The sequence below is a fragment of the Ursus maritimus genome, unplaced genomic scaffold (genome assembly GCF_017311325.1).
Source record: "Ursus maritimus isolate PB19 unplaced genomic scaffold, ASM1731132v1 scaffold_11, whole genome shotgun sequence".
Taxonomy (NCBI): Eukaryota; Metazoa; Chordata; class Mammalia; order Carnivora; family Ursidae; genus Ursus; species Ursus maritimus.
The window spans coordinates 67095751-67105942 of record NW_024423453.1 but is presented as its reverse complement, the minus strand read 5'-3'; the positions used below and the strand labels follow the sequence as shown (position 1 = coordinate 67105942).

Sequence of the window (10192 nt, the reverse complement as noted above, 5' to 3'; positions counted from 1 at the left end):
AGGGGAGGCCACTTCTGCCAGTCTGTGCTACTGGCACAGAACATAGCATCAAGTACATCACTGTCTCTGGTACTCAGTTTAGCCATAGAGGTTTCCAATTTCCACAGCATGGTTTTGGGCATGGTTCCTGGCTGCTTAGCCTCAAAATCTGGTTCTCTCGCCCTCCCTATGATTCTGATGTGTGCTTTCTAGTAAGTTCCTTGTCTGCTTTAAGGCAGCTAAAGCCAGATTCTGTTGCTTGCAATTGAGAATTCTAACTATGACACAAGGGGAAACTTTTCCCTTTATAATCAGATCTCTATCTGACTTTAAATAAAGAAGAGAATAAAGTCCCTTTCTATTGCAATTCAGGAACAAAAAAGGCTCTCAACATAACAATTAATTGAATCGCATGAAAAATAAATGAAAGTTTCACCTCCAGACCAATCTACATAAAACACTCTCCCTCAAGAACTTATGATGGCTCCCTATTGCCCAGGGTTTCAAGTTTAAGTTCCTTTGGCTTTTAAGAACCTCCATAATATCTTTATAGCCTGTCTGGCCCATCTCCTGCCCTACTGCTGAAGTCTTCTGCATGAGAAGGGACTCCTGCTCGATGGTGAGCACACTGGCTTCGACATCAGACTGTGTGGGTATCCTGTGTGAACTTATATACTTAGAATTTCTCAGCCTCAGTTTCCTTGTGTGTAAAGCAGAGATGATGATGATGATGGTCCACAGAAGGCATTAAGATTGACCTCTCCACATGTGTGCCATCCCCATCCTTGCGTTTTTCTGCAAGACCTAGCGTGATGCTGAAGGCTTGGGCGAAGGGGACAGATATTTATAGAGTACCCACCAGACGTCATGGGAATGCCCTCCCTATATTATCACATTCCATGCACACCGTGCTATGAGGTAGTTATGATTTTCTGTATTCCTCGGGCCACATCAGCGTGGAAATAAATATAGTCACAATAGGCATCTTAAAAGACTATATTCTCTGACTTCAACCTTGCTGGGAATTCCAGACCATCTCAGAGACCCCCTCACCCCAAATTGTTCTGAGATTCCCCCCAAAGAGTGGCTCACCTGTGGACTATCCTCTTGGCTCACCCCTGGCATCTGCCATCTTCCTCTCTCATCCTCCAGGACCTACCCCGGATGTCCACGTTGTCCCTGTCACCACCAGAGACCCAAGTGTCAGGCCTGCTGGTGTCCAATGTCCCTGTGTCGTACGCAGGACTGGGATGGAGAACGCTGCCGCTGCTGCTGCCAAAGCCCCAGACACACGTGCTATGGATGACACGCCACAGACATGCACCTTTCCCACTCTCCAACCTTGATGCATGTGCTGTCTTCCTTCTTGTCGCTTCTCATCCCATCCCATGTCGTGAATTCACTTACAGCTTCCTTTTTCGCGGACTCCCGGTCCAAGGAAGCCTGTGCCTATCTATTTCTCCTCCTTTCCAGCTCCTGAGCACGGAGCACGGTGAAACAAAGCCACAAGCCTCAGCCGCCTGTGTTCGTTCCCAATGACACTTGGTAATTCTTTCATTTGTTTCCTGCCACTTATTAAACTCTCCCAGCTCTCATGTGCTCCTCCAGAGACTCCTGGCCCATCTCTGTTTCCAACTCTCAAAAATAACTTCATCTCCCGTTTCGTTGGGATCATGGAGACTTGTTTTCCTGCCTTGACCTTCCAGTCTCTGAACCCTCACCTCCCTCCTTCACCTCCACGTTGCAGACTCCACTAAAGATGGCGGCTGTCTTTGTTGCCAAAGCCAACCTCTCTCCCAGCGCTCCCCACTCCTCTGGAACCACGAGCTGTCAACTCTGCTTCCCTCCTTTGGCTTCTCCTCTCCAGAAGATGAGAGGGAAAATAGTAAGAAATTTTAGAGGACTTTGGAAAGCAGGTTAAGAATACTGTTTTCATCTTGAAGGTAACTGGAGGCCCCTAAAGGACTTCACAGAAAAGGAGCACATTCAGTTTATCGGTTTTGCAACCTCTCTCTAGTGTTCTGCCTTTATTATGGTTGTGTTTACGGGTCTTCCCTCTTCCCCCATTCAGTTTTAATTTCCTGGCATTCAGGTCTATGCCTTTTTCGCCCCCAGAAAGCCTGGTGTGGTAATGAATAAATGCTTAGAGAACTGAATGTGGGAAAGGAAACACTTGTAGTCACTACCTTCTGAAAGACGAAAGCTATGAACTGCATGACTATAGGCCACAAAACCAAAACGGGCAACAACGAGTTGAATGTATTTGTTCACTGAAACATACTAGGAGGTACTCCCTAAAACCTAAAGGGTATCTGGGGCACATTAGCTAACCCTTTGCGATGGATGTTTTGGGAGCAGCTTCCATCTGAACACGCAATTTCAAGGATAGTCATGTCCGGCCTTCCTTGGAGAAAACAGAACCGGGCTCTAGGCTGGCCTAGGGGCTTCTGAGATGGAGGGACAGAAAATGGGCAGGCCTATCCCGCAGATGACTCAGGTCAATGGGGAGATACTGTCCATATCCCTCATGTTCATTTTTTTTTAAGATGTTATTTATTTATTTATTTATTTATTTGACAGAGAGACAGCCAGCGAGAGAGGGAACACAAGCAGGGGGAGTGGGAGAGGAAGAAGCAGGCTCCCAGTAGAGCAGGGAGCCCGATGCGGGGCTCCATCCCAGGACTCAGGGATCACGCCCTGGGCCGAAGGCAGACACTTGACGACTGAGCCACCCAGGCGCCCCCCCTCATGTTCATTTTGACAAAAGTGCCATGACTGTGAGATAACAAGGGAGGCTGGAACGGGGCGAGGAGTATATAGGAACTCCACTATCTTTGCAACTTTGCTGTAAATCTAAAATTAATCCCCCAAAAAGTTTATTTAGAAGAAGCAGGAGGGTGAGCAAATCAGGTACCCCAAATGAGGGCAGGGCAGCCCTGAAGTCACCCCACGGTTGGTCTGGGCCAGCACCAGCAGGGAAAGGAAGATGAGAACCCGGCCCTCACGAGGCTCGAGCAGAGCTTCGAGCAGAACAAGGGATGGCACCCTGGGGCCCGAGCCCACTTGGAGCAGGTGGGCTCAACTGTTCCCACTTGGAGAAGCACCCGATTAACATTTAGTTTTTAACAACCTAGCATATCAGCATCTGTTTACATGGGAACAGAACTGTGCCAATGTATAAAATCATTAGTTTTTGCATGAGTCTCTATTGACAGGAACAAATGAGTGAATAAATAAATAAATGGGGAGAAGGGACACACGTTGCTTACAGAGGAGTCCTAGTGACAGGCAACAACCATCGCACTCTAGCAGACAGAGCTGGGACGGGCTGGAATTAGTGACTTCCTTCCAAGGAATAGACAGGCGAAGGGAAACATAGTAACTTTACAGTGAAGAAACCTGGCAAACGTGACCTTCACCGAGTGGTCAGTGAACGTCATGTGGCTGTCATTACACCCCAGACAGGCCGTGATGGGAACGCGCTTCATCTCAGTGATATGCCCGTGACCCCAATGTGATCATGAGGAAAGTGTCAGACAAACCCAGATTGGGGCACAGTCTAAAAAATACCTGACCAGCTCTTCTGAAGAATGTCTTGGTCAGGGGCGCCTGGGTGGCTCAGTCAGTTAAGCTCTGCCTTCGGGGCTCAGGTCATGATCCCAGGGCCCTGGGATCGAGTCCACATCGGGCTCCCTGCTCAGCGGGGAGCCTGCTTCTCCCTCTGCCTGTGCCATTCCCCCGCTTGTGCTCTCTGTCTCTATCTCTGTTAAATAAATAAATAAAATCTTTTTTTTTTTTTTTGTAAGTCTTGGCCATGAAAACCCTGGAGAGATGGAGGGGCTTTCACAGCCTACACATGAGGCAGGCGTGACAAGTAAATGCAGTGTGGTGTCCTGGACGGGATCCTGGAGCAGAAAGGGGATACAAATGGAAAAACTGTGAAATCCAAACAAGTCTGGAATTTGGTTTGAAAAGCATACCATGGCAATGGAAGATAATCACCTTAGGGGAAGCTGGGAGAAGGGTGTCTCTTTACTATCTTAGCAACTTTTCTATAAATCTAAAAATAATCCAAAATAAGTTTATCTTAAAAACAAGATCTAGGGCTCCTAGGTAGCTCAGTTGTTTAAGTATCCGACTCCTGGTTTCAGCTCAGGTCATGTTCTCCTGGGTCGAGGGACAGCCCCAGGTCGGACCGGCCGGAGCCAGCTTGAGGATTCTTTCTCTCCCTCTGCCCCTTACTCCCCACTAAAATCAATCAGTTAATCTTTAAAAATAAAAACAAAACAAGATGTAGAAGAAGACATAAATAACTTGTTATTTTCAATGGTGACAATGGCAATTGTTTGCAATTAATGGTCGGGAACCCTCAGGAATCCAGGAGAACTTCACCCTCTAACATTCCAGCAGCTGCGTGTCAACGGGACTGTCCTGTTCCCGGGTCTGTGTTGTACTACTGCTAACGACACAAATCCTTGGTGAAACTGTACAGTAGGTCAGAACAAACAGGACGAGGGGTTCTCCTCACGGCTACAGTGTGTTCTGCAACCAGACCCCCCACCCCGCCAGGTGAAGAACATTCTGGTTCCTAGAGCACGGCTGAACATTCTAAGGGGCCCGAGGTGCTCATGGCGAGGAGTGGCTCACCGCGAAGGACGGCCAGCACGGTTTTGTCAGTGACACCGCCCCTCCTCCAACACCTGGGCCTTCTGAGTTCAATTCTGTTCTACATTCGTGAAAATCACAGTTCGGGGGGACACGTCTAATTGACCTCAGGACTTTGAGCTACAAACGAGACGAGTGTTGAGCAAGTGCCCTGATGCCTCGGAAGCTCATTCGCGTGTGCATTGAGCGTGCTTCTTGGTGCTGCTGCGCACCAGGCACCGTCCCACCGTGTGTATGTGCTTGGTGGGGAGTCAGATTAGAAACAGAAACAGGGATGCCTGGGTGGCACAGCAGTTAAGCGTCTGCCTTCGGCTCAGGGCGTGATCCCGGCGTTATGGGATCGAGCCCCACATCAGGCTCCTCCACTGGGAGCCTGCTTCTTCCTCTCCCACTCCCCCTGCTTGTGTTCCCTCTCTCGCTGGCTGTCTCTCTCTCTGTCAAATAAGAGACGGTTCTGGAGGCTACATGTTCAAGATGAAGGTGTCGGCAGGGCTGGTTTCTGCTGAGACCTCTCTCTGTGGTTTGCAGATGGCCACCCTCCTGCTGCGTCCTCACGTGGCCTTCCCTCCGTGCACACCTCCCTGGTGTCTCTTCCTCTTCAGTCCTGTCGGCTTAGGGCCCCACCCATATAGTCCCATTGAAACTTAATTACCTCCTCAGAGACTCTATCTCTAAATACAGTCATGTTGGGGATTAGGGCTTCAACATATAAATCGGGGGGAGGCACATTCAGTCTAGAATGTCGGTAGTGATAAATACAATAAAGAAAAGAACACTAAGATTGCAGGTGAGGTCTGAGGGCCCGGAGTTTAGATGGGGTGGCCAAGGAAGGCCTATCCTTGGATAGTAAGGCCTGACCAAGTAGACACCTGTTCCCAGATGTGCACCACTTACAGGAAAGGATGGAGTTAGACATTCATAAAAATTAGATGGTGATAGGAGCTTACCATTAAACTGGTCCAAATTCCTCATCTCATAGATGATTGAGGCCCAGGAAAGATAAACAGTAATTTACAATCATTTAGCACTTAGAACATCTGGCTCCATCTTTACACCAGCCTTGTCGTGGAAGAATGTGTTCTAACCTTCTAACCTGGGACATTTTAAGCAGATACAAAGGTAGGCATTCCAGCACACAGACCCTCACTATTTTCAAAGCCTCACTACCCTTTCTCTCATTGAGTGCTCTTTTATTCCCCTGGAATAAATTCCACATCTGGTTTCACCAGCAAATATTTTGGTCTGCAACACCAGCGAATAAAAGAGAGTTCTTAGTTGTCTTTTTTTTTTTTTTTCTTCATAACTAGTTTGGTGAGTATTATTGTTACCCTCGGAGAAGAAACTGAGGCCCTGAGACCGGGCTAATGTCACACCTCAGGAAGAGCCTGGTCCCCAAGCTGCCTTTTCCAACTCCAACCCAGGACGCTTTCTACCACACAGCTAAAGCGGTAGGAATCATTGCCAACCATTTCCTGAAGTGTGTAATGTAATTAATGAGTTCACACACATCTTTCTCAGAACATGGTTATATAAATGAGGGAACATCAGTATTTCTTCTTTGCTGCTGTTTAAAAAAAATGAGTATGGAGTGGCAGAGGGAAGGGAATTCTTCTAGTAGAAACTGAAATATCTAGGTGAAGAATCAATAGGCCTTGTGTTAATTTGCCTCCAGGACTTTGGCATTAATACCAAAATCTGTCTCCCTGCCAAGACTGGGGACTATTTGCCTGGACTGGGGCGCCATCTAGTGGACATTGTTACATCACGTCCGGAGCTGCCGAGCAGCGCGTAGCCCCACACTGAACGCAAGATGGCCTGCCGATCTCTCAAATTCGCTCTAGGCAGGGCCTTCGGTTAAAAAAAAAAAAAAAAAAATTGATTTTAATAGGACAAGTGTCTCTTGGTATTTCTTTTCTTTGGAAGAAGTGTCTGCATATCATAGACCATTTGGCGTTGCTTTCCTCAAAACTTTATGAGTTCTAATTCCTGGGTTTTGTTTGTTTTCATAGTTAGCCGACAGCGTTACGTTAGTTTCAGGTGTACAATACAGTGATTTGACACTTCCGTGCATCACCCGGTGCTCATCACGTTTTTTTGTTTATTTGTTTAAGTTTCCATTGTTCCTGGTACTACAGTCTCCAGACAGGGGTGTGTGTGTGTATGTGTGTGTGCACGCACGCGTGTACGTGCACAGGCACAGAGAGTAGTGACCACAGCCTTCCTGGGAGGTTACCATGCCCCGAGCAGCTTGTGCGAACAGGACCACCCTGAGACAGCCCACCCAGGATGGCAGCTCTCACACACAGAGCGTGTGGGCTGCAGGGCTGTCAAGGTGGTGATAGGCTCAACTTTCTCAAACCAGGCCTACGGTGTCGCTCGGCTGATCTTTCCCAGAGGCTCAGGCATCCCGTGCAGTGGCTGGGGCGCTGCGGGGGCTGTTCTCATGGAAGGGCGTGCCGTCAGAGGGAAGTTTCCTGGCGTTCCTAGCCTACAAGGGCAGTTAATTCAGCGTACTGTTAAGTCACTCAGAATACACCGGAACAGGTGATGTTTCCAACTGGTTGATCGCTGAATTTGATTAGCACTTACCGTCCATTTGGGGTTCTTTCTGGACCAATAACCTCTGAAGCACTTGGGGAAGGAGATACCACTTTTTTTTTTCAAGCTCCTTGAAGGAACCAAGTCATACTTCTGTTTAAAAATACACCCACTGCCTTCCTGAAATCTAGGTCTTACAGAATGATTAAGTGAATCAAATGAGGTGTGCTTTGCAAAATCTTATTCACAGGAGTATATTTTAGTAAGGACCATGTTTCTTATTTGGGAGGGAGAGGCAGTTATAGAATCTTCTCAGAGTTTGATAAGAAATATGAATCCTCTCTAGAAAAATATGCTCAAATATACGACATTTGGATTCCCTGCCTCCCAAGGGGCTTAAAAACTCTATCACTAGAGAAAGGGAATATGCAGTGTTGTGGCTCATAGCCTTTTCAGCAGCCAGAATTCTTTCCAATTCAACTTTCTTCGATAAATCACTAGTGTGCTTGCCAGGTCCCCAGCACCGGGGTAAGTGCTGAGTATACGAAAATAAATAGACGTGGTCCGTGACTTCAAGAAATGTCATAACATTTTCTCAGTTTGTAACTTCTCCCCTGTAGACTTCACTTTTGTAGAGTTCATTAACAAAACTTCAATTATTGATTATTCTCTATTTGTCTTTCCCAGAGATAATTAATTACTGCTATGAAGAATCCAGAGCTGTGCATAGAAACCTGGTACATAGCAGGTGCTCAGTAAATGTTTGTTCAACTATATTGAATTGAGTTGAAAAAATCCTAATAAAAAGTAAAAAAAAAAAAAAAACCTTAATACTTTGAGTTTTATCATGGATAAACCTTTTTTCCCTAAAAGATAAACTAATTTCTGATAGACCTTTGAAATATTGAAATTAATCTCTGAACACTGTTCAACCTGAGGACCAAGTTGCCAAGAGCTGTGGACTAGAAAATCAGAATCTGCTGTCTTTGAAAAAGCTCTTCACCTTTTAAGAATTTCAATTATTCAAAAAAGTCACTGAGATGTTTGGTTAACAAAAGAAAAAAATGCGTACGCATCCTTCTCTTATACCAAAACCCAAAACCAATTCTAGGAGGTTAAAGAGTTAAATGTTTCAAAGTGAAAGAAAGAGGAGGAGAAAGGAAGAGGAGGGGAAGGTAAGGAAGGAGGAAAGAAGGGAGGAAGGGAGGAACAAGGGAGTATATAAATGAATATCTGATTTCTGGGTGGGGTAGGGACTTTCTAAGCATAAGAACAAGTTAAGGGACGCCTGGGTGGCTCAGTCGGTTAAGTGTCCGACTCTTGGTTTTGGCTCAGGTCATGATCTCAGGGTCATGAGATCGAGCCCCACATCGGGTTCTGCGATCAGTGTGGAGTGTGCTTGAGATTCTCTCTCCCTCTGCCCCTCCCCCACTTACAGGTTCTCTCTCTCTCTCTCAATATAAATAAGTAAAAAATCTTTTATAAAATTTAACACTTGACTTTTCAAAAACCCTAAAAGGCAAGTAGCAAACTAGGAAATAAATTTACAACAAATATGGCAAAGGCTGAGTGATACTAATGAAAAGATCAAAGCATATTATGACTAGAATAAACTATCAGGCAGAGGGGATGTCCAGGCGCAGCTGCCACCTCCCGAGCGCCTTCTCACACCCCGAGACTAGAGCTGAAAACTGCATTGCCCCGACTCCCTGCTGGAAGGTGTCCATCGCAGAGGTGTATATGTGAATATATATATATGAAAAATTCTGCCAGCAACCTAAAAGCTCACAATTAATGGAACATTAAGTAAACTCCAGTGAATCTATAGAGGTTATTACACAGTCATTTCAAATGATGTCTAAGAAAGGTTTTTAATAACCTGAGATTAGGGAGATTCCCCAGTAAAATTACTTCTGTGGCCTTGACCTTCCCCAACCTTAATTCCAAAACATAAGCATTTGTCCTTCTCTTGAGAATCAAACAAAACTGACATTAACAAGACTGTGAATATTGTCTTTTGTTCTCTGAATCTCTATTTGTTTCTCCCTCTTCATTCAAAGGAATATTGGTTTTCAAGAAATCTACTCACCTTGTAATCAGTGATGGGGGAAATGTATTTATTGCTACTGATGTGAAGTGGGAAAGAGTAAGAAAGCCAGATTCACCCCTCTGGGGTTTGTTTTGATTTGTGGGGGGAGAGGGGGTTCTTTTTTGTGGAGCTTTTTTTTTTTTTTTTTTTGCGGTTTTTACCTTTATTTAACAATCAGCAGATAGTTCTCACCCACATTAACTGTCCGTGGATTTTTGAAGATGGTGGAAGGCACAGAGGAAACCAGTGTCTAGAGCTGGCTTGGTGAATCTTCATCCTCGTAACGTTTTCTGGACAACCGCCTAGGGATGTGGTAGGGAATGTCCTTTATTCCTTTGGCCCAGACAGCTCTGTCGAGCCTGGTGTCAAGGCGCACATCTGGGGTTCCCATCTCCTTCATGGCAAATTTCTGGATCTCTTTGAATGAGCTTGTGAATGTTTATGGTGCGTTCTCTCGTCACTACCTCACTGATGGCAGAATGGCCCCACTCCTTCCCCTCACCACCCTTCTTGGCAGGGGCCATTCTCCCAGGCCCTGGTTGGAAAAGCTCTCTAGGGTTTTAGGACTGAGACTTTGAGACTCAGAACCTTGGAGGGGAAGGTAAGGAGGTGGGCCAATCAACAATCTAAATTATAATTCCTTGTTCTTAAACCAGACAAGACAAGACCCAGGGCCCTTTCAGGATAGAAAGATGGCTTAGTGAAAAGACAGACAGATAGTTGGTAGATAGAGAGACAGATATATAATCAAATATTACAGGATATATACATATAGTTACATATATATGAGATTAGAAAATGTTTTGCTATCAGTGTTTCAAATAAGATGAAAAAATCATACTTAGATTAATTGATAAGTTCTTAACTTTTGCTGTAAGTGAAATAAGATATTTCCAGATGTTTCCTCATCTCAGAATAGAT

General features: G+C 45.6%; 1 pseudogene; it reads right to left on the bottom strand.

Annotated features, from left to right (window-relative positions):
- Positions 1 to 9314: 9314 nt before the first annotated feature.
- LOC121101839 lies at positions 9315 to 9984 on the bottom strand (annotated as a pseudogene).
- Positions 9985 to 10192: the final 208 nt, after the last annotated feature.